Below are 23,844 nucleotides of genomic sequence, written 5' to 3' on the forward strand. Positions count from 1 at the left end.
AGAATTTTCTTATAATCAGTTGAAAGAACTCAAAAATGGTGGACTTTTGAAAGATTTATTAGATTTTGGAGAAAATATTCCAGTTGTTAAAAATGTTGTTCCTTATGTTCGTAAAGCTGCTCCAATCGTTAAAAAGGATGTGATTCATATTGTTCGAAACATTTTAAATTGGTTAGATAAAGAGTTGGAAGATGTTACAGGATCTGGATTAGATGAAAAAACTTTGAATTACGTGAAATCAAAACATTGAAAAAAAAATTTAAACCTTTAACATTCGGGGAATTGGAAGAAATCTGCAAAAATATTAAACATTTTAGAGGAATCTTCATGAGAGATACATTACCTGAAAAAGTTAAGAAATTTGAATGTGGAATTGTGAATTTAGACTCGATTATGGGAAGTGGAACGCATTGGATTTGTTATTATAAAAATGATAAGAATGCATGTTATTTTGATTCGTATGGAAGAATTGAGGACAAACCACCTATAGAATTGATTAAATATTTGAAAAAAATCAAGCGTCTACTACAATGATTCTCAGATTCAAGACTATAAAGATCCCCCAAATTTGTGGTCATTTATGTGTTTTTTGTTTTGAATGAACTGAGTACTGGTAAAGATTTTAAAGAAGTTGTTAACAAATTATTACTTAATAAATATGGATTCACAAAATATTTTTGACGTATTTGGAACACAAATTATTCAAAATGTAGATAATAGTTTGAATTTTGATAGTTTGAGAAATGAGTTTGATAACAAGTTAGAAAATTTATTACAAAACCTTCCAGATTCAGATATGTTTGCTGTCGAGATTGAAGATTTTAAAGCAGAATATGATAACAAACTTGCAAATTTCATGAGTTCAAATGAAGTTGCTGATAAAATAAAAACATTGGAAAAAGAAGTTGATGATGGTGTAAAAAAATTATTTACCAATTTTAATGTCTCATATCGAAAAAGCTGATAAAATTACTGAAGCGATCAAAGTTGAAAAGAATTATGTTAGTTTAGCTAATAAAAAAAGAATTGTCGGTGTTCGACCTGGTATTGACAAACATGATGTTGTTGTTAAAGAACAAATTTTAAAAACCTCTAAAATTATCAGAAAACATCGATATTGTTGATTTACATGATCCGAATGTTAAAAATGCCTTAGATTTTAAAGGAAAAAGAATTAGCGGTGTTAGTAAAGGAATTAATCCATTTGATGTTGTTTGTAATGATTCAATTAGAAGATCCTATTAAAATGTTTAATGAACTAAAACAAAATTATGAGAATCATAAACAGCATGTTAAAGATTTTACAACAGAAGTCTATGAAAAACTTGATGAAAGAAGTAAAAGATCAGTAGATGATGTTGGTGAATTACTTGATAAAGTAAATAAACTAGAAGAAAACTTTAATACATATAAAAATGATGTTGATGTATTACTTGGTGAAGTAATTAACAAAATTCTGGAAGATTTTGATACACATTTCAATGAGAAAGTAAACTTTTTTAAAGATTTTGGTACACGTTTCAATGAGAAAGCAACACATAATAATGAATTACTTAAAAGAATAGATGATCGATACTCTTTATATCTCGATAAAGTAAATAAACTAGAAGAAAACTTTAATAAATTTAAAGAAGATGTTAATAAAACTTTTGAAAATATTGATAACAGATTTAATGGATTAGGCGGCTATGATGACTAATTTTCCTTATATAAATGACGCTCATATATTGTGTGAGATGTAAAGAAAAAACTGCAACAAATGATATAAAATACTATGCAAACATCAATGGAGTTAAGAGAATTTCTGGAAAATGTGCTGAATGTAACGCTAAAAAGAGCCAATTTATAAAAACTTGATTTGAAATTTTTTCCTAATAAATAGAGATGGCGGGACATTACAGTGCTTTCGATCTTTTTATCATGCAACACGAAAGAGATTTGAAAAAAGAACATTGGGATGACATTTTCTCAAAAATATGAATTATCCGAAGATATGATGAGACTATACGTAAACAAATTGAATTGGTATAAACATTGCTAAATATCAAACTTTATCATCAGAGTTCATTCAAGAAAATATACATTATCAATTAAAAGATCATATGTCTGTTCTTTGTCTCTATCAACACTTGAGTATAAAGTTTTTTGGATGAAAATAAAGATACAGTTGATTGGAACAATATTATAGATAGCGGTTACTATCCTGTGCAAATTTTATTGAAATATGTGACCGAGATCGCAAAATTTAAGGAAGAGAATCCCGAATATGACGAAGTAGATCATTAAAAATGACTCTAATCTTTTTAATTATTTTACTAAAATGTATATCTTTTCTTATAAAAACGTACATTAGATCGATGAAAAAATGATACATGATGTTTAAAATTTCTAAATTTTCTCTTATTAAATGGCGGACTACAGAAAATATGCTAGTGATATTGAAAGGGCGGAGTTTAAAAATTTCTATCCAATTAGTAAACAACATTTGAATGAACCGAATAAAAGAACTGAGTTTAATATTGATTTTGGAGATAACTTTTGCTCGTCTAACTTCCAGTTTTATATTTCTGGAACTTTAACAAAACAAGATGGTCAAGCATATCTTGGAACTGATAATGTTAGATTAATCGATAATTTTATACCGTTTTTATTTTCTAAGATTGAAGTAAGAAAACACAATAAATTGATAGAAGAAGTCGAAAACTGTGGCCAATTAAGCACAATTAAAGGAACTATTTCGTATTCAAAAAGTGATGTTATTTCTCAAACTTCTAATGGCTTTGAATCAGATTTTAATTTTGGTGTTTTTGAAGCAGCTGGAAATTTATCTCATTTTGGATTAGGATTTTTTGAAAATGTTACTATTCCGATCTATAAAGGAGGATTTTATCTAAGTTTTATAAGAGCAGAAGACGATGATGTGATTCTGAAGACTGCAACTGGAAATGTTATGCCTGTTGATGGAAAAATAACAATTACAGATTTTTTTATTAGAGTTCCAATGATTGATTATAAAACCACGAGTAAAATTAGATTGATTGATGAAATTACAAAAAGTCAAAACATTATGTTTAATTTTCTAGATTGGCAATGTATTGAACAAAAAGGTATTTCCGGAACAACTTATTCGTTCGATATTACAAACATTTATAGAAATATCTTCAATCCCAAGTTCGTTATTATAGGTTTTTCAAACAGATAGACAGAATAATCAAGAAAAAAAATCCTTCAAAGTTTGATAGTTTGGATGTAAAAAATATCAGAGTAAAATTGAACGGTTCTTATTATCCAGATGAATTACAAAATTTAAACATTTCCGGAGGTCTTTTCAGAATCATGTATCAGATGTATCAAGATTTTAAGAAAGTTTACTGTAATAATAAGGAAATGTATTACAATCCTAAAGAATTTTTAGCGAATAGACCTATTTATGTCATTGATACAACAAAGAGTTTGACAAATATTTCTGGTTCAAAGAACGATATAATTATCAATATGGATTTTCAAAAAGCTGTTACAAACGCGATTTGTTATGTTGTTGTTGTCTCTGAGAAATTTTTAGCCTATGATGTGATTAAGAACGATATTAGAGAAATTCAGTAGTTAATGATGTTCATATTATTCTCTTTTCATTTCCTTCTAAAACTTCAAAAATATACTCTTTCGTTGATGAAAAATCTCGATTTCTTCCGGAATAATCTTTGTAATCATAGACAAAATATCCTAAATAGTTGTACAATAGAATGAAATTATTTATATTTATCTCTGTTGTAGAAATGTAAACACAAACATTTGCGCTGAAAAATTTATATCTCGGCAGAGTTAGTTCCATAATCTCCATTTAAACAAAAATCTTTCTGTTTAAATGGAAGAGTATAATGCCAACTGTTACAAGTGTTCTAATAGAGGAGAAATTATCGATAAAAGGTATTTAGTTTGTAGAGGTTGTAATTTAATTTTTGTGCGAAAGACCTAAACCTAGGAAATTTCGAAATAAACTAACACATTTGAATAATCTGCTTATAAAATTACAATACGGAGACAAGAAGCAAACAAAATTTGTTACAGAATTTAGAAAACAGAATAAAAATTTTTACTTATCTCTTGGAACCATTGACAAAATTATTTTCCTTTTCAAAGAATACATTAGGTTTGTAGGTATCGATACACACGTTTATTATGAAAAGATATTACCTGTATTTTTTCATTATCTGGATGTTGAATTTGTCTACGATTTTAAGCCTGAAATCTTTGATGATTTTTTAGTACATTTGGAGAAATTAAACGAAGAACCTCGTGAAAAGAATGCGGTTTTACTCACATTCTCCCCGACTTCTCGAGTGATTGTTAGCAAATTTCATTTTTTCCGTCTTTGAATTTTTTCTATTTAAATGGAGTTCTTGAAAGAGTTAAATGATATTGGAGAATGTAAGTTTAAAGAGTATAAGAAGTTAAATGAATTGGAAGAAAGGAAGAAACATAGAATCTTGAATTTGGAGAAAATGAAAGATAAAATTCGGGTTTACAATAATTGCCGAGTTGGAAGATTGTAAAGTACACTTGCCGAACAGATTTTTTGACTGTTTTGGATGAGGAAAAAGATTAAAGAATTAAACAAAAATGAAAAATTACACTTGATTGTTACTGGAAAGAAGACTATTAAAGATAAAGAAATTTATAACAATTAACTTTGTAGAATAAAGTCTTAACTCTAAAACTTGCAGTCCCTCCCCACGTCATAGTACTGTTTTTGATAACCATAGTTGGTGTCTTTCTTCATAGGAATCACATGGAATATTATCTACAGTAATACGTTTTGTTTCACACAAAATGTGGCTATATTCTATAAGAAAAATTCTATAAATGCTCTTTAATGAATTGTGTTGATAAATCTTGATACTCACAAAAATTCCTAAGAAATTCATCAATTAAGTCTTGATTATCTTGAAAGAACGTATAATATGGGAAAAATGTCATAAAAAAACGATGAAAACTCTCTCTGTTTGTTTATTTTTTACTTTCTTTTCAATATCTTTCGTAATTATATTAAATATGTAATCCCTTATTTTTTTTTCGTTTTTTTGTGTGTACACGTGTGCAGTTTTCGTTCTTTCTGCAAAAGACTCTACAAGTTCTTTGAATTCTGTATCATTTAAGGAAAGTATCAACTGTTCTTTAAAATGTTTTGGTAATTCGTTGAACTCGTTAAAATTGTCTTTCTTTGTAAGTTTTTTGAAATGCTAGAAAACTGAAGAGAGCTTGGTGAGTTCATGTTGTTTATTTAGTAGAAAAGTTTTTTATTAAAGTACAGTATGTTTTTAGTAAAAATGTTTTAAATTGATTAAATTTTATTAAGATTTTTCCTTTATTCGTAGCAGATTTGACAACATTTTACAAAGCACAGCTTAAGAAAGTAAGAAGCTCAGATTTGGTTAATTTTTCATTCCACAGAGTAGATAGTAATGTACCGATCGCTTTTGGAGACGAACGACTGTAGATTCGGTTAATTTTTCATTGAGATTTGCTGTGTTATTTCTCAGCTTCCTTTATGGTACATTGAACAGTATTTTACATTGCTTTTCGGTCGGCTCCGAAAGTGCGCCAGGAACCCCATATTACTATCTACTTATATATATATATATATATGGTATATATGGTATATATATATATTGTATTTGTTATTTGATAGCATTGTATTTTAATTATTATAATATATATTTTTCATCCGAAAAACTATATGTAAACAAAAGCTATAACACCTTTGTAACATATAATGATAACAAATGACCGAAATCCTCTTATCCTTTCAAACCTTCCATCGTCAATAACAAATTTTAAACAAAGGATTCAGGTTTTATTACAATTCTCTCTGAATTACTTGCAGTCCAGGAACCTAAGCTACTATTTGTGAATTCTAAGATAGACTAATATTATTTGTAAATTAATACTTTTGTCAAGTCAAAATTACAGCAGTTGCATTAACAAATATCAGATTAGACTAATCACAAACGTGTTTAACGAACTCGCGAAAAAAGGTTTGTGGAATTCTTTCATGTTTTTCATAATGAAAAGTATTATTATATATTTTATATGCATTATCAACCCAACCCAATACTCAAGATGATGCATTACCGTTTATATTTGTGGCAATACGGTAATGAAATGATGATAAGATTTTTGTAAAAATACTTATTTATTGTGTAGGTAAGCTTTATTTTTATAAAATTATTAGTTTTCCTAATATTTTATTTTCTATTATGTATTTAATTTATCTTATATTCTAAATAATAACTTTCTTATCTTTCATGTATAAAAACATAATAGTAAAAACAGGTGTTCAAAAAGACAATTAAAGGTAAAAACAGGGTTTTAAATTAACAAGTTTATCTGCACTGGGTTCTTCAATAGCCCAAGAATTGTTTGGATAGGATATACATAAGGTAGAACATATGCTTATACACTAGAACCTGTGTGCCAAATATATCGTACCGTTGCAGCAAAGATATTCGTGGAAAGCTAGGTCGGTGGTTAGTGCGTAGGGCTCATTACGAAAGGGTCAATTATTAAACCCTGCTGCTGTGTAACTTAAGGTTTAGACATATTCCATTGAATGCAAGTTTTTGTATGCTATCATACTAATAATTATATTAATCGATTACATTTTAAAAAATACAAAGTAATAACCCTAACGTGTACAATTAAAATGGTAAATTAAATGTAAAAATTACTAATATTAATGGCTGAATATCCGGTTAAATTAAACTAATTCTGTGTGAATTGTTGAATAGCTGAGTGGAATGTGGAGTGAAAGGAATTAAGACCTTGTGAAAGATAAAATGAATTGGCACTCTCCTGTCACTTATTTTTTTTGTGTAAAGAAATGGAAACAGAACTATTCAATGAAGTTACGTTCCAATTCTCCTAGAATACGTAAGGCCTAATTTGAATTGCAGGAATGGCAAAATCTTTGTTAAAAACAAACTATTTTAAAATAAACACCAAAGTGTGTAATATTATAAGTGTGCATATTACTAGATAAATAACTTTCAGAACATAACTTTTCGTCGATTTCGTTGGCAATATAGCACAGTACGTACATGTAGCAGTTTTTTATGTTGGTCACAGGTGGTCGCATGTTTTATGTATGGTCTTACGAGTACGCATGATGGCAACGATAAAATCACAAAACAATAAAAAAAAAACTGAATAGAAGTATATACAATTTTAATGTGTGACATAGTTACATGTAGCATAACTATCAGAATGAAATTAGTTATAAAATTGAAATTTTGGATATGGAACCACAGCGAAGTCAATTTAGGGTCACGTGAGCGAATTCCTGCTTTGTATTAGTGCTTTGTAATATTGACATAAAATATTAAAATTATGGACATGATAAGGCATAATGCTGGTACTACACAACTACTAGGCAGCTATCAACACTGGGTAAATTACACTATAGTGTATTCCACGTGTATCTGGTATCAACACGATGTAAAGTGTTAATTTTGACCTTCTTCCTAACCAACATTTTTTGTCTTTTCAGACAAACATGAGTCCAGACGCTGCACTAAGAGGAGGATGAACTGGAGTTTAACTCAATATTTAAATTGATTCAGCCCTTTCCACCATAGCTACGTCATGTTCTAGTTACTAAGCAGCGTGTGTTTAAGAACAGGCTACGAGTTATGTAAAAAAATTATAATTCTATCTATACATGTAAATTATGATGAATTTTCAACTTATAAAAGTTCTCAATATATTATTATCAACCGTAAAATTACCGTATTAGGGTAAAATTAAAGCTAAATTATTCCAGAATCGGACTGAACTGTTGAACATAAAATATGATGTGTACAAGAGTTTAATTATATTTTATTTTTTAAGTACGAGCCTCACTAACACAAAATCAACCCATTCACTGCAGTAAAAGCTTTTAATTACTGCCATAGCTAAAAATAAGTGGAGTGTCTGAGACAGAAGTAGGCAAAAGTATTGAGTACGTGACTGCACAATTTCCTACAATTTACACATCATAGCTTAGGCAAAAATAAAGTAAGGAAATAGAATAATTGATATTGAATCAAGTGCTCTACCAAATGAAGATGTAATTTCCAAATACAGATTTCCCCTTTATTTACTCCGACAGAAATGTAAAGTCATTTTCAACGGAAACGTGATCGCATTTCACAGCTGAATGAGTTTCCGTCGCTTAGAGAAAACACCTTATAGTCTCGTCCATGGACACTCCCTTGACAATTACATGACAAGTAATATAATTTAAATGACGTCTTGAGCCACAGTTAGAAGTAAACAAAGATATTCTCATTAGCACTGTCGGAAACTTATTTAATTATAGTTTATAACTATTTTGACTTATTAATCGTACACGTTCGAATGCTATTGTGGAACAACGTACATAATAAGCGAAAGTAAAGGCTGGGAAACCCGGTAACAGATTATAGAGTGTAACAAATGACGATGAATATGGAAACAAATATATCGAAAAGACATTGACCAGTGGAATTAGTGGAACAGTTATGGAACTAAAAACTTAGAATCAGGTGTATGAAAATCTGATTATATACTTCTCTGACTCAAATATTGAAAACCACAATTTAATAATTATGACCAATTGGATCTATTTAGTTTGCTTCAGCTTTTGGGAATCATAGAATACGGATAGAAAATTAATTTAAAGAAACATATACTTAGAGGAATATTGATTTATTGTGTTTGAAATAGTGTAAGAAGTCTTTAGCCCTAAAACATTTAAGGACCAACAGAGCAAGAATAACTGACTGTAATATTAGAATAAATGTTCTTTTAAACTCGACAAAACACCGTTTTTAAGATAAACATTAATTTTTCGATAAGGTTTATTGTATTTAATAAACACTCGTTGTCATATAAATGAGTGTTGAAAAGAAAAAATTGAACAACAATTTCAGGAAATATTAGCCTACAAATTAAATTCACTGGGTTTCAAACAGAACAGATGTATATATATTGTGCTCAATAACAACTGTTGCTCAACGCAATTGAGTCTTATTAATTGATTGTTCTCATGTAAACCTAAGTCTGTCAGCCAATGTTTTTAACGTTCTCTAATCATAGCAGGTCTTTAGAACACATATTAAAAATTTCCAATGGTTTTAAATTTTTATATCAGTTAATGCAAATTTCAGCTTGTATCAACCAAAATATTAAGATTTAAGAAAGTATTTATCTGAAAGAGTAAATTATGAACGATGTGAGAATTCCTGCGTCACTAATTTTCACTGTGTTTAAAACATTCGAATTTTTATAAGTAAATAGAATGAAATCTAGAGAAATGCTCGCTAATAATCTACACATTTTATATTTATAACTTATATAAAAAAAACTAATGTGTAAGAACTGTTCATTTTCTATTTTCAGACAGAAAATACGTAACACTAATCAGACAACTCATTGCATAAAATATTAAATATTTCATTCTCCAAAATTTAATTACAATTATTGTTCAATTATAAATATGATATAAAACTCCAGTCAGAAGCTAAAATCCCGATCAAATAATGTTAATTGTTTCAAATCTAAGAAGTGGTTTGAAGTAGGTGTGAACAGTTTTCTGATACAAAATCGAAATAATCTTTAGCGTCACTTTAATTCAACTATAAATATATTAATCCGATAAAACTTTTGGGGATCCAATATAATATTATGTAGCAATGAAAGAATAAGTGATTAAATATAATTAAAATAAAACCGCTTTCTATTACCTTAAAACATGACCAAGATTTAAAATCTTTAAATCACTAAATAGCATGTCTAAAAAATACTACACGTAAACTATTAAGAGATCTAACAAAACACAGTTATTTCTATTATCAAAATATAATTTCCAGTTGGATGAAAGCATCACTTCTCCCCAGGGACGTGCAGCACTACAAAACATACTGATCTTTGTTCTTTCAACTGTAATTTACTACATTTATATCCCTACAGTCTAACGACACAATCTATGGCTTCAAGATCATTTAAAGATGAAGTACACCTTACGTAGTTTCACATGCTGGTTATTAATTTTTTTATTTGGCTAAAAAAGTTAATATTAATGTACAAAAATCGAACAAATACTGGACTTCTTACGAAGCTGTTAATGATTAAAATACAATATTAATGAAATATTTTTTGAAATATTGTTATTAATTTGTCTTTTGTTTTATTTATTTATTAACTCGTTCTTTGCCATTGCTTAACTAGCTATTGATATAAATAAATAAAGGTTTGATTTTACAATTATTATTGAGTTTATTTGTCACATGTATGGTACATCGCGAATTATACTGCCATGGGCACATAAAAATTATATCCAACATAGAAAAGTTTTGGTGCAAGTTAGGTTTGAATTTATAAAAAAAAATAGGTTTGAATTTCGAAAGACTTGGAATCATAAATTGTGTAGATCTTACTTGAGTTCAATTCCAGTTTTACTTTGTGTGTTCCATTGACATTTCTTCATCTTTTAATCATCCTTGTCGGTTTAGTGTGGATTTAGTACTGGCAATGTTGGTCCTTGAAGATTCGAGAGTTCTGGTTGCCATGCAATATTCAAGTGGTCATTCTCTAGTAAATGTCTTCTTTTCTTTTACAAAAATCGAGATTCACCAATTTAACACAAATAATAAAATGTAAGACCTTATTATTTAATAACTCAAATGTTGATTCACTTTGTGTTTTTTATAAATTTCTTGATGAAAAAAGGTTCTTCTTAGTCTCATATTCAGTCATGATTCAAACGAATAAATTCCGTTATTATAAAGTCACCAAAGATCTAAAATTACTTTATAACTCCAGGTGTTGTAAACTTACTTTGCATAACAATCTCCTTGTTTTTGGTATTAAGATTTAATGTATTCTGTGGTATTTGGTCTAAAGAAATTACTTTATTTTATCAGATGATTCAATTTTACAATAGTTTATGTATTTCTATCTTATATGTATCATAATTTGCTTTATGTTAATTTTAACTCTAAAATAGGTTGCTAATTTATCTTAATTTTAAAATCTATTGACTTATATATGTTTATTGTAAGTTATCAAAATTGAATCTGTGTATTTCCTTCTTCTTGTATGGATTCCTGTGTGTGTGAACATATGTGGTATAAACTCCTTTAGTTATTTATTAATCTTTTATAATCAAACATGAAATAATATGAACTACTAACTTTTCAAAACAAAACTGTAATATTGTTTTTTTAAATTATATCTATCTCCACAAGGTTCATTAATTCAAAATCTTTGTTGTAATCTGTAATAGTACTGGGTTCGTATAAACATTTAAATATGTTAATTGTAATTTAATAGCTCCTTAATGGTTTTTACCTATAAACAAGAAAAGGCTAATTTCAGATAATGTGATACCATTTTGGCAGTTGTAACAACGCTTTGAAATGTACATTTCTGTAATTTAATTCTTTTAGTGTTAAATTTCCAACTGTTATGGTTGAAGGTATATATCGGGATGCCATACCAGGTGTACATAGACAATATCTCACTACCTGCAATACAATATTAACCCTTAGAGCTAGATAATAATGTCTTGTGACAGGAGAGGATTTATGTGATCCATATAGATATACTACTTGTAGATTGATAATACTTCAGTAGCTGTATTAAACAATAAAATTTATTAGAAGCTTAAAAATTAATAATATCTTGCGACATTAGTGGGTGTTTTATCATCCATATAGACCACTTATAACGTACGTATAATAATAGTAAAATCTTTATTTTTTCAAGCACCATCTTAAGAAAAAAAACAGAATTCTTAAAAACATAAAATTTATTTTTGTGTTTGAATATATAAATTTAAATATTGATACAATTTTACTAGTGCATATTTGTAATAGTTTTCGACATGAATTGAGAGAGTTTTGAAATTGCATACAGTTTTTAGTTGTTCAGGTATTAATTACTTTTTATTTGAACTATAATTAGTCTATTGATGCGAATATGGTGTGTACAACAAAGTCCCATAAGAAAGGGCAAGGAAATATGTTATCGCAAAACTTTATTTTTACTAGTCATTTTAAAAAACTATAGAATTGTTCAATCAAATTTCATTGAATATCTTAGTTTCACGCTAAACTAAAATATATTGAATAATCTATATAAAAACTAATCAAACCATAACTTACAAAAATTAGCGGAACTGCCCGATTGAAGGTATTAATTCCAGCGGGGGAAATCGTATAACTGGAGATTATATTAGCCTAATTCGTATAGTAACTGAAGGCGACGTATCTAGAGCACTTCTCTTACCGCCCTCGATCTTGAAATTGTTCTTGATGAAATATTACAGTTCGTTGCCTGTAAATTGGGTTAGCTATCATATAATTTAAAATTAATTAATCTTATATTAATATAAAAGGAACTCGATCGCAATTTTCCTTATCTGAGCACAAAACCTGATTTAATTTACATCAATAAGGAAATATCCCATCGAGAGTCAGCCCTGCTCGGCTACGTGGAAGTCTAAATAACTAACACTAACATAACTAAGCTTAACTATCCCAACACATATACTCGTAGTTGTGTTGGGATACTATCCCGCCTCATTTCATATTTACTTGGTGTGAATAATTTTATATTTAAACACATAATATTACACAATTTAATGTATAAATTCTTTATGAATCAAATTATAAGATATGTCTAAAAAGATTTCATATGTAGATTACAAATGTTTCGTGAAAACATATTTATAAAAGAATAACTTATATTGTGTGTAATTTTAATGTCTACTTCTATTTTTATGATTGTTTTTCTGTGTACATGTTCACGAGACATCTTGAAAATGAAATTAGCTAAAGATTTAAAATTTACTGTTACGACACGTGTTACTGGTACGTACTTCTACCTTCTACAAAATCGTAACATTTCTGTGAAAATAATTTCAAAACAAATCATTATCCGGGCGTGTTACGTTCTCTCTCGTTGGGATTACTGTTTAAGGAATTCTCATTAAACAAACTGATGAATTACGCAACGGAATTAAGCGCTACTGGAGTAATTGGATCTTTAGTATTTTTTCAATCTTACATAACAAAGTAAACACTGTATTCTTAAAAATACTTCAAAACTTACTGTAGTTCCCATGATATGTGAAAACTATAAATATACGTCGAATAACGTATTAATTAAGTGGATCTGATTTACTAATATTACTAAGTTATTTCGGCCTGTAAAAATTCCAGTTATATAACAGAATCAATTATTTAAAATAACGGTTTTTTTTAATTACAGAAAGTTGTTAATGACACGAGCCACTATAAAGTGATAACACTATTGAAATGACTGGAGTCGTTATCAACATTCAGGTGAGTCTGTTTAGAACAGTTAACATGTTGTGAGATGCAGCCAAGTATCAGTGTAATAGTTACTACGGTTATGTTAATTCTAGGTAGCAGGTTTCACGTGGTTAAGCAAATCTGCGTCTGGGGCAAATTTAAGGTTTTTTTTGTGTAAGAGCACTTCTACTTCGTATGAATTATATTTTCCGTGACATAGTTTATTTCCTTTGCTTCTTCAGCAAATTAAAGTATGAACTTTCCAAGTCTAAGAGGGCTATTTTTAACAATTAAATCAGCTTCTTAAGGTTTATTGTTGCTAGCCCGATCAATAATATAGATACGTATATCTAAAAGGAATCTCATGGTTAAAAATTTGTGTAATTACGATCTAACATATTAGCGATGATAATTTAGTTTACCTCGTTGCCACGATCTAAAAAAAAAAACATAAAAACACGTACATACGTAAGTCTTAAAAGTGTACTTTTGTAAAAAACCGTCTTATTTTTTTACAGAGAGGCTGATTCTCTCTTAAGTCTTATGCTCCCTGTCTTTATAGACCACTGTCCTGTGCGAAGATGTTATCAAACAGAATAAGGAGGATATTCGATACAATACAAATTGCTAAAAATTGCAAAGGTCTTATACAGAATTTGAATCTACGGCATTCTAACTCAAAATCCAAAGTTCAAATTAGACCATGACGCCAAGGGCTCTCCCCTGTGTACTAATTCTCAACTTCTGCTTTACTATTCAATAGAATAGTTTTGGTGCTAAATATCCAGCTCTACTTGAAACTACTGCTCACGAGGTAATTTTGGAAAAACTTCCGCTACAGACAGACAGTAACTTTCCGGACCGGTTCGGATCATTTAGCTACGCCTTTATCAACAGTAAAGTCTGAATTATTCATACGAAAATATATAAATTACAACACAGTATCCAATTTCAAATTGTATAAATCATATATAATGCGGTTAAGTTATTCATAGTTCAAATATTCCTTTGTTTTTTGTATTTATTTTGTAAACTACGCTGCTGTATACTGTATACTGAGTTATGGGTTCCAATGATGAAAATAAGGTAAATCCAATACGGCTTTAAATTATATGTGAAGAGAAGTAAAGTAATGGGTAACAGACATGGTACTTGAATGAATGAGGAAACCTTCCTTGAATAGAAGACAGGTCTGATTCTAATGGTTATTGCCGGATGTTTCAGATTCATTTATATCACGGAGCACATCCTCTTTATTCTCCAATGTCAAGGATTTATACAAGATTCATTCTAGATTCCCCTCCGGAAACATTGCAAAAAGATGCATGAACATATTTCCTCATTGAATGTTCTTCAATTATAAAACTACTTATCCGTTACTTGTTAGTGTTGAATTAATTACACCAGCTTATTTTGTCATAAATGTTTCTGTGCACATCAAAGATATTTTCGATCCTTATAACTTATAACTATCATTTACACTTTGTTTTCTGCTGATTTAAATCGTAAATTCAAATATTGTAATTCATTACGTATAATTACTAATTCGGAAAAAAATAATACCTACTTTAGTTTTAATTTAGGATAGTTACATTCCTATAGTTTTAGCTCTATAGGAATAATTACATGTTAGTTATTCATTTCAAATAATAAGTTGCTGTTCATATATTTTGAAAAAAACCACAATACAGAAGTTTATGAATGTGAAATTATATTTCAACACTATAGCTAATAGTTAGAGAAATACATTATTTGTAACCCATAACGCTTTAAGGCATCCATACACCTTATAAGGGGACGCTTTATATGTAAGTGGACTTTATTCTATAAAACACACATTAAATACTAAACTATATACCACATATTGAGAAAGTTTTAAATATTTTTATTTCAATATTAAATCATACATAAAATTGAACTACCTAAGGCTATTTATTATCATATTAGTAAATGGTTTTTACTATGATTAAGTATGATTCACATATGACCGCGGGCTATGCCTCACAGTACATATCGATTAGGATGCTATCATGTTCGGTCAGTTATAGCAGTAAAGATACGAATGCTTATTTCGTTATTACTTAAAATAGAAATGACCAAAGCTTTTCACCTATTTTCTGTTGGCGAGTAGCCAAGTCTCCAGGCTCTCGTAAGGTCTCAATCTGTGCAGTTTCAGAACCATTACTTTAATTATTCAAACAAATATATCAAAATATTGATGAAACCTCTATAGAATATCCAAGTTCTTACGATTATTAAGCTAATATAAACACGTGTTGAATTAAAAACTATTCAGTATAGCATAAATAAAAAACACAACAAAGTAAGTAAAAGAAAAGTTTGAACTTATTAAAATTTCTTAAACCTTAAGCAAGTATCTTTAGTTTGGTGAGTATAAGTTACAATTGTCTTACTTTAATAAAATTATTATATTTTTCAATCATATTGTAGCAGAGCTGTGCAGTTTATTTAATTCCGCACTATCTTCACTGTACTCGGCACTTCTGCGCAAACCATTCTCCATAAGATAATTAATTAATAATATTGCAATTTTTTCTTCTATAATCAAGCAATTATAAAAATACGTTATCAAATATGCCTTATTAAGTTTCTGAAACTTAATAAGCTTTTGTTAACATATAAGTTACCTTTCATATATACTAATATCTGTGTATGTATGAAGAATGATAGTTGGTTATCCTCATTATTGAAAGTTTTTGATTGAGTTTAAATTGCGTCTGACACAAATCCACAAACAATAGCTCAACAATCGGATTGGGACAATGTAACCCAACAATCAATGCACGCCTCATTTGTTCTCATATAATTTGATAACTATAAGGCTTATTTTTGAAAAAAAGATGTATATCACAACTGTCAAACATTGATTTCACTATAAGATCATTGTGGGTTAATTATAAATCATGATCATTACTTTACTTAATAAATCAAACCCATTTTGTCGTTTACGCGGCAGTTAAATGTTTTAAATGTATCCGTTTTTTATAAAATTCGGAGGAGAATATTTTTGCATTAATCGTCTAAATACTAGTTGAAACGTTATTTTCCTGCAACGGTCTTTGAATCCGTACAACACACTTCTAACACCTGTTCAACAAAGGCAGCAACAATAAAGCTCGACTTGTCTATTGAATTTTATGTTTTCTGATTTCAAGTGATTGCTTACATTAATAGTGTTTTTTTGTCAGAAAAGCATGGAAAATATTTTAATTTTTTCTAATAATTAACGGATAAACTTATTCCTTAAAGCCAAACTTGATTTCTTTTCATCGTCACAATACACATCAAATACACGTGTATTACAAGAATAGACAATACCTTCTTGCATATTTTCTAAGGCCACACTAACTCGCCTTTCATAACTCATTAAATTCAATAATTTTTTATTTTAAATATTGCTCGTATTTAATATATATTGATCTTTTCCATCCAACGTCTTGTTTAAATTTGTTTTGTACGAATGTTTTTTCGCTTGACTTTTGAGTAATTTATTACATTTTAGTGGTTGAGATATCAGAAATAGGTCTTTGTGAGGTGGACTCAATCAGACAATATTGTGTAGAGATCATAGATCACAGAGCAGTGAAGACTTCACATCTTTAACACTTCTGGTCTACCACCTTCTCTCGTGGGGGTAATCATTCCACATGGGAAAATTCCGTATTCCATTTTCATCTCTCCCCTCACGTGTTCCGCCACAAACACCTTACAAAGTTAAAATACCTCAATTACATTCTTATTCCTAATAATACTCTTACTATGAATATTTATTGTAATCGGATGGTTGGAGTAAATTAAATAACTCTGAGTTTAATGTTGACTTAGTGGAGTTTAATGTTGAATTAGTGGAGCTATGGTTTTAAATTACAAATTTTACCTTTATTAACTCTGGGAAACACTCTAAATATATTTAACGTGATCACATTTCACAGCTAAATAAGTCTCCGTTGCTCAAAGAAAACACCATTTAGACTGTCTGTTGGTACTTTCCTTGATACTTATTCTGAAAATACAGTGCAGTGCGTTCATTCAATAAATCAATAACACATTAATACGATTTAAATAAAAATAAAATTGATGTTAAATTTGTATAACATAGTTCAGCAAATTGCCATAAAAATCTTATTTATTTCTAGTTTACAATCTAAATAGCATAAAAATAAAGAGTAAAACTCTTGTCGGATATTCAATTCATTGTTAATAGATTTAGTATCAGGTGCATAAGAAATTCCCTTACTTGAAAATGAATTCATAAATTAAAAATTACATAAAATAAAACCCAAACTAAGGATTTTGTGGCATATTCTTAAATATGAATTGGCCATTTGTATTATTAAACAAAGTACGCCATTAGTTATCGTCATTAAAACTTTTACCACTTTACGAAGATTTTACTAAAAACGAATGCCTAATAATAAACATAACTAATATTGTGTACAACACCATTAAACATCACTCCATTAATCTTATTATCATTAGATATCGTAACGTTAAACATCATCGTTAAGAGTACAGTATATGAAGTTGCTACAAAGTGTCTGGTTTCATTATTAAAATTATTTATTTATTTTTAGTTACTCTGTATGAATAAAGAGTTGACAGGAATTATAGGATGGATTGAATTGTAAAAGAATTCCAAATTTCTAAAGTGTATGAAATCATAAGGTTTAATAAAACTCTCGCCACTTTATTTTAATTAGTTTAAGTTAAATGACAATTAACTGCTTGATCAATGGAATTTAAAAATTCATAACACTACTAGTGTAAATCTTTGGTAGTGAACGTGTTAAGAAACAATTTACACAAAAGGATCATATAAGTTTCTAATGAAGTAAATACAGATTGGGAGAAACAGAGATTTACGTTATACGTGTATTAATCGTCCAATGTAGTAGCTGATGTACTAATTTAAACTGCTCAAGCATAGAATGTTGTTTTTCCTTGAAATCAATAAATGAGTGTTTCCCAAGAAAGAAATTCATCGTCACTTATACGAATTACCGTGGGGATCAATATGATAAGATATAAAAAGTGTTAAAAATATAAAACGAAAAGATTCTCTTGTATTTGAATTTGTTCATGCTTCAAATACATCTAACGGTAAAACGCAAAGATAACAATTATATTATTGTCAGATAACTAGATAAAGAGAATGATAGTTGCCACTTAAAGGGTTTGTATCTAGTTATCTGAAGCTGATTTGACAAATATTTACGGGTATGATGTTGTAAGTGTGTCTAGTAGAAAAACATAGAAACTGTAAAAAATTTACGAGTTCATATTATTTTGAACACAATACTAGTGTGGCTGACGGCCAATTTCTTTCTTACGGGAATATACTAATTTGAATAAAAAAACAATGTTGAATGATCGTAAAATGTAAATATTAGATTTTGGCTCCAGAAATATTAAAGTTTATCGCAAAATACAAAACATTAAATTTAATGGACGTTATAGTAGTAAATTTATTAAGCATACTTAGTAATACGTCTCCACAACAGCTCCAAAAGGTACAATTCCAACTGAACTGTATCTAAATTTGCTTATATACATTAAATTTATCACGTAATAATAATAATAAAAATAATAATTATAGAAATATGTTTACATATTTCCCTGGTCATGATCCTCGCATTTATAAACATTTCTGTCTGCAAATAATACATTATACATATAATAATGCATAATTATAATAATGATATATATATATATATTATATATATATATATATATAATATATAATTAATGTTTTAATCATCGTGACTTACTGAACATTGAAAGAGTAGTATTATCTCATCTACTAACCATCTTAGTGCTGAACCGAAATCATTTTGAGTTTAGTATGTATAATTTAGTACAGCTTTGGTTCATGTAAGCTTTTGGTATTTTGGTACACAGTAAATATTTCAGATAGCATACGTAAGAGTTTTTTAAAAACAGCACTATGCGAGTGAATACGACATATACTGAATTCGTTCGTTACATAAAAAAGGTTCTCAAAGATTTTCCAGATTCAACACACTTTCAAGTTAGCGTAGTGGTCGGTCACATTTGCTCTAGTTATTGTCTCGGCTATTACACATTATTGAATAACAATAAACTAGATAATTAAAATTAAACAATAAATCAAATTTAATCCCGTTGTGTATTAGCAACTTATAAAATATGTATTTTTGAAATAGTAGCAGTTTTATAAGAAAACTAAGAGTAATTTTAGTCTTTACGAGAATATACCCATCGAATTTTCTTGACATCTTCGTTCAAGTTTGGTTCTCTATGTATATACTATAAAAGATATACTATAAATATAATATTGAATACATAATAGTACAAAAATAATAAAATATAAAACAACTAGCTGTATCCCGCGGCTTCGCACGCTTTTCGTAAGCTTTGCCCGTGTATGTGCACTTCTGGTTCAAGTGAATTATATTTCCAGTGCCGATGTCGAGTTTGCCTTGTTGCCACGATCAAGAAAATCTGTGTATGTTTATAGCCATCATACACTTACATGTAATTTATTATAAAGTAGTCTAACACTCAAACTTTCAGTTCAATCAGAAATTTATCTTCAAGACAAATATACTTCAATATAGTGTGTGGTTATTTAATATACATAACTTTCTCGTAATTGCAGTTTTTAGTGTGCAGGCGCTTTGAAAACTTGTATCTTTTGCAGCACTACCTGGTGGCGAATGAAATCAATGGGAATAGTATATAAACCTTCTCTGTGGAAATATAAATATACATACAAATTTTCATAATGGTCGGTTAAATAGTTTACGATTCCATAAAGGACAAACACACACAAACATTCATACATACATATATATAATAATTACATATTTATAATTAGTAATATATATAGATATTACTAATTATAAAATTTGTAACGGATATCAATAAAACATTTTGGATGGCTTATCTACCTACTCAATTAAAGTTAAATTCATTAAGCTTATTTTCTTTTACATTATGTTTTGTTATTTTCTCCAAAATCTCCACAGTATAAACTATTAATTTATACGGCCTAAACATTATGGCGTTTTCATTCATTCAAGTCTTATCCAATCTAAGGTCCCAAATAGATTTGAAGTATTACTTTCAAATATTTTCACCCACTGAAACTTCTTAAATGCTTGAAAATATTTGGATACTGATTTTGTAAAGTTTAAAAAAGTGCGTTCAAAATACTTAAAAATAATAATTTTAATTGTTAAAAGAGTAATCAAATTGTAATAGTTAAACACATTGAGCTAAAAACCAATAATAAAGCTTTAATTTCAGATATTTTCAAGATAACAAACAATAATGAAATCTGTCTTTCTTTAGACTAAACTGAATGATAGTATCATCTTAATACGTAAGTTTAAATTGATTCAACATAACATTTATTTAGTACAAGAAGCATTGAAAATTAAAGCACAAATTGTTTTAATATATCAAAGGCCTTGTTCCAAAGGTAATAGCTAACTATACCTTAGTTAGTTTATGGATTTAAATTTATAAAAATATTTTGTTTAAAAGTATAATTGCATTGCCACGAAAGAGCTTCTTAAAACGTGAGCTATCTACATATTATAGCATAAATTAGTGTTTAACCGCGGGAGAGAAAAGTCGAGGCGGGAAAGAGGATAGTATTTCTCAAGAGTAACGAAGAAATTTCCACCTTAAATTACATTTTGCTCGCAACTTTCTTTAATATTAAAATACTAAACTTTCAGTAGTAAACACATATTGTACTATATAAGGTTAGTTCACATATTGCAGAAATTTGTTACTTTCTAGCATCATGTATAATCTAATACGAGCAAACTTTGAATTAGTGCACGTATTTCATGGAATCCACCCTAAAATTATAGGTCATAAAGCATCGTTTTTGAGAAATAAATTATAATTTTAAAAATGACATACAAGCCAAAATTATGGAATCATAATTTATATTATTTTAATTAAGAAAATAACCGTTAGTTACTACGTTTCAACAGTTCCAAAAGTGTGTTTAAAAACATGAATAAATAATACACGTAAGAGTAAATGATAGGGCATATTAAAATTTGGATCAAAAGTATTGGATAAAAATGTTTTAAATTATTTTCTTACAATCTTGATTTTTTACTATATTTAATGGCATTTTAACTAGGGTTGTAAAACCAGAAGTGGTTTATTGCTTTAAAATTCATTTTTGGACAAATTTAATTCAAATAAATGTCGGTTACCGGTGGATTACCAAGAGGTGACATTTGAAATGTAAGCTAAGTTGATTAAAGAGTTGAACAAAGAGCTCTATTTGTTCCAACTCCCATGAAACCTTAAATTTTAACTAACAATCAAGAAGCCTGGAGTCAATTTTCATTATATAATAACATAAAATATTTTTCTAGAACCAATTTTCCTAAAAGAAAGGAACTTATGGACCGCCAAGTTAAGTTTAGGTGGAGGTTGATGTTGAATTGAGTTGTATCAAAAGTGTATTTAAAAACTATGTATTTAAACAGATATATTTTGTCTTAATTTGCGTATCAATTTGAAATGTGAGCTCCTTAAACTTAATGCTTAGATTGTTAAAAAGTACTCATTTTGACTTAGTTCTCTCTAGAGGATTCACATATACAGGTAGATCGAACGTGTCAGTAGACTGTACCTCATTAGCTGTGATATACAATTCCAACCCCTAGAGTCCTAAACACTAATATACTATAGTGTATCAGGAGAGTATCAGTATTACTCAGATAAACCTATCTTAGCGTATACAGTATGTATTATTTTCCATTTGGAATAAAAATACGTTTCTGACATATCATAATGTAATAATCCTTAGATCCTTGTATAATTATGCTAAATACCTATATAGAGTGGCTTGAGTGACAGACTTGTAAAATGGAAAAATTATTCATAGCGTACAAGGGGACATATTACAATTTTTCTCTCAATACCTTTTTAAAAAATATAGCCTACAAGAAAATATCATAAGTGCCAAATCTGATTACTATTGAAGATTATTGTTTAAAGTTATCAATTGCTTGTTTGATTAATAGTAAGTTACAATAATTCATTATACTTTATTTCTTAGTACTTATGTGTGTGAAATAAGAGTGTAGTATGACATATTATCTTGATATTATATTTAAATTTTAGGTGATAATTGCCCTATTACCTGTCAATACCTAATGTGTCAAAGATTCATTCTTTGTCATTCTTTAGAGAATCTTATGTTCTTCGAAAAATATCTGGTGCTCCCACAGGCTTTAGTATAAAGTATTGTTTCCTTCTCGTTAAGCGTAAATTATCATAATTATTATCAGCGATTGTCTGCTGCATACTTTAACTACTATTGGTGCAGTAAAACCTTCTCAAACGAATGGTACAGCGTCCTAGAGAATACTATAAATTCGTATTTTGAGTGACTTTGTTTTAAAGAAAAATATGCTTTAGAACATAAAAAGTAGTTATTTCGTTAGACTAAATAGAAATACATACGGACAAGTCATTGTACATAACAGTTTTCCAGTTAGTCAATCTAAAATTTGTTCGTCTCTTAATATGCACTTCAATCCTGTCTAGAAAATTGATCAGCTGTTATGAAAAATAACAAACATTTTGTATCATACTTATCTACATCTTTAAACAAAATCTATACTTTAAAATAGGTCTTATGGCTGCATATTCCAACTGGTTTAGTATTGTACCTTCTTCTGGAGAACTATTTTGGCAAGCTCGTTTATCGAGACAATTTAAATTGCATAAAATTGTTGCAAGGGTGATTTCTGTAGTTTCCGGAGACGGTATAACTGCGGAACGTTTTGCACGTTTTCACAAAACACAAATGTTCTAATCTGAACATGGATTGTGCGATACATCAGTTTAAAGTTCTATTTAGACATGAATATTCAGTAAATTCTATTCCAATATCATAAAATCAGTCAGATGAATATTTTACCAAGCTCTTCGTTCGTACAAATAAATTTTTAAACTACACTTGTACAAAGGGGGATGGATTAGCAATCGTAAAATAAATATAAATAAGAGGTTGAAGGCAATACCGTGCGTCAAACCATCATAGATTTCAGCATTTATAGCTACTGAAAAAGCGGTTACCGGTATGTCTTGGGGGTATGCATTCGGTTTAAAGTAAACTATAAGTTCCCATAGCCTGTACTTAATCAGTCTATCAACCAACCACTTCTTGGCTCTTCAAAGCAAAACTTTGAACTTGTAATACACTGTCCCAATTCCCTACAATAGAGACAGCAATAGACTGTTTCAATTCATGGAAGCATACACTTTAAATTTTATTACCTTTCAAATGTTAGAAAAATTTGAAATTTTGGAGAATTATTTTATATTACTTGAAAGTCTTTGGACAGAGTCGATTGGACCGTTAAAAACTATAAGAATATGATGATACTTTCATTCTTTCCTGGAATAGATTTAAAGTGTAGGTTAATGTTTCTCGGAAAAAAATGTATTTAATTTTACCTCTTGA

This window comes from Homalodisca vitripennis, chromosome 5 (genome assembly GCF_021130785.1).
Source record: "Homalodisca vitripennis isolate AUS2020 chromosome 5, UT_GWSS_2.1, whole genome shotgun sequence".
Taxonomy (NCBI): domain Eukaryota; kingdom Metazoa; phylum Arthropoda; class Insecta; order Hemiptera; family Cicadellidae; genus Homalodisca; species Homalodisca vitripennis.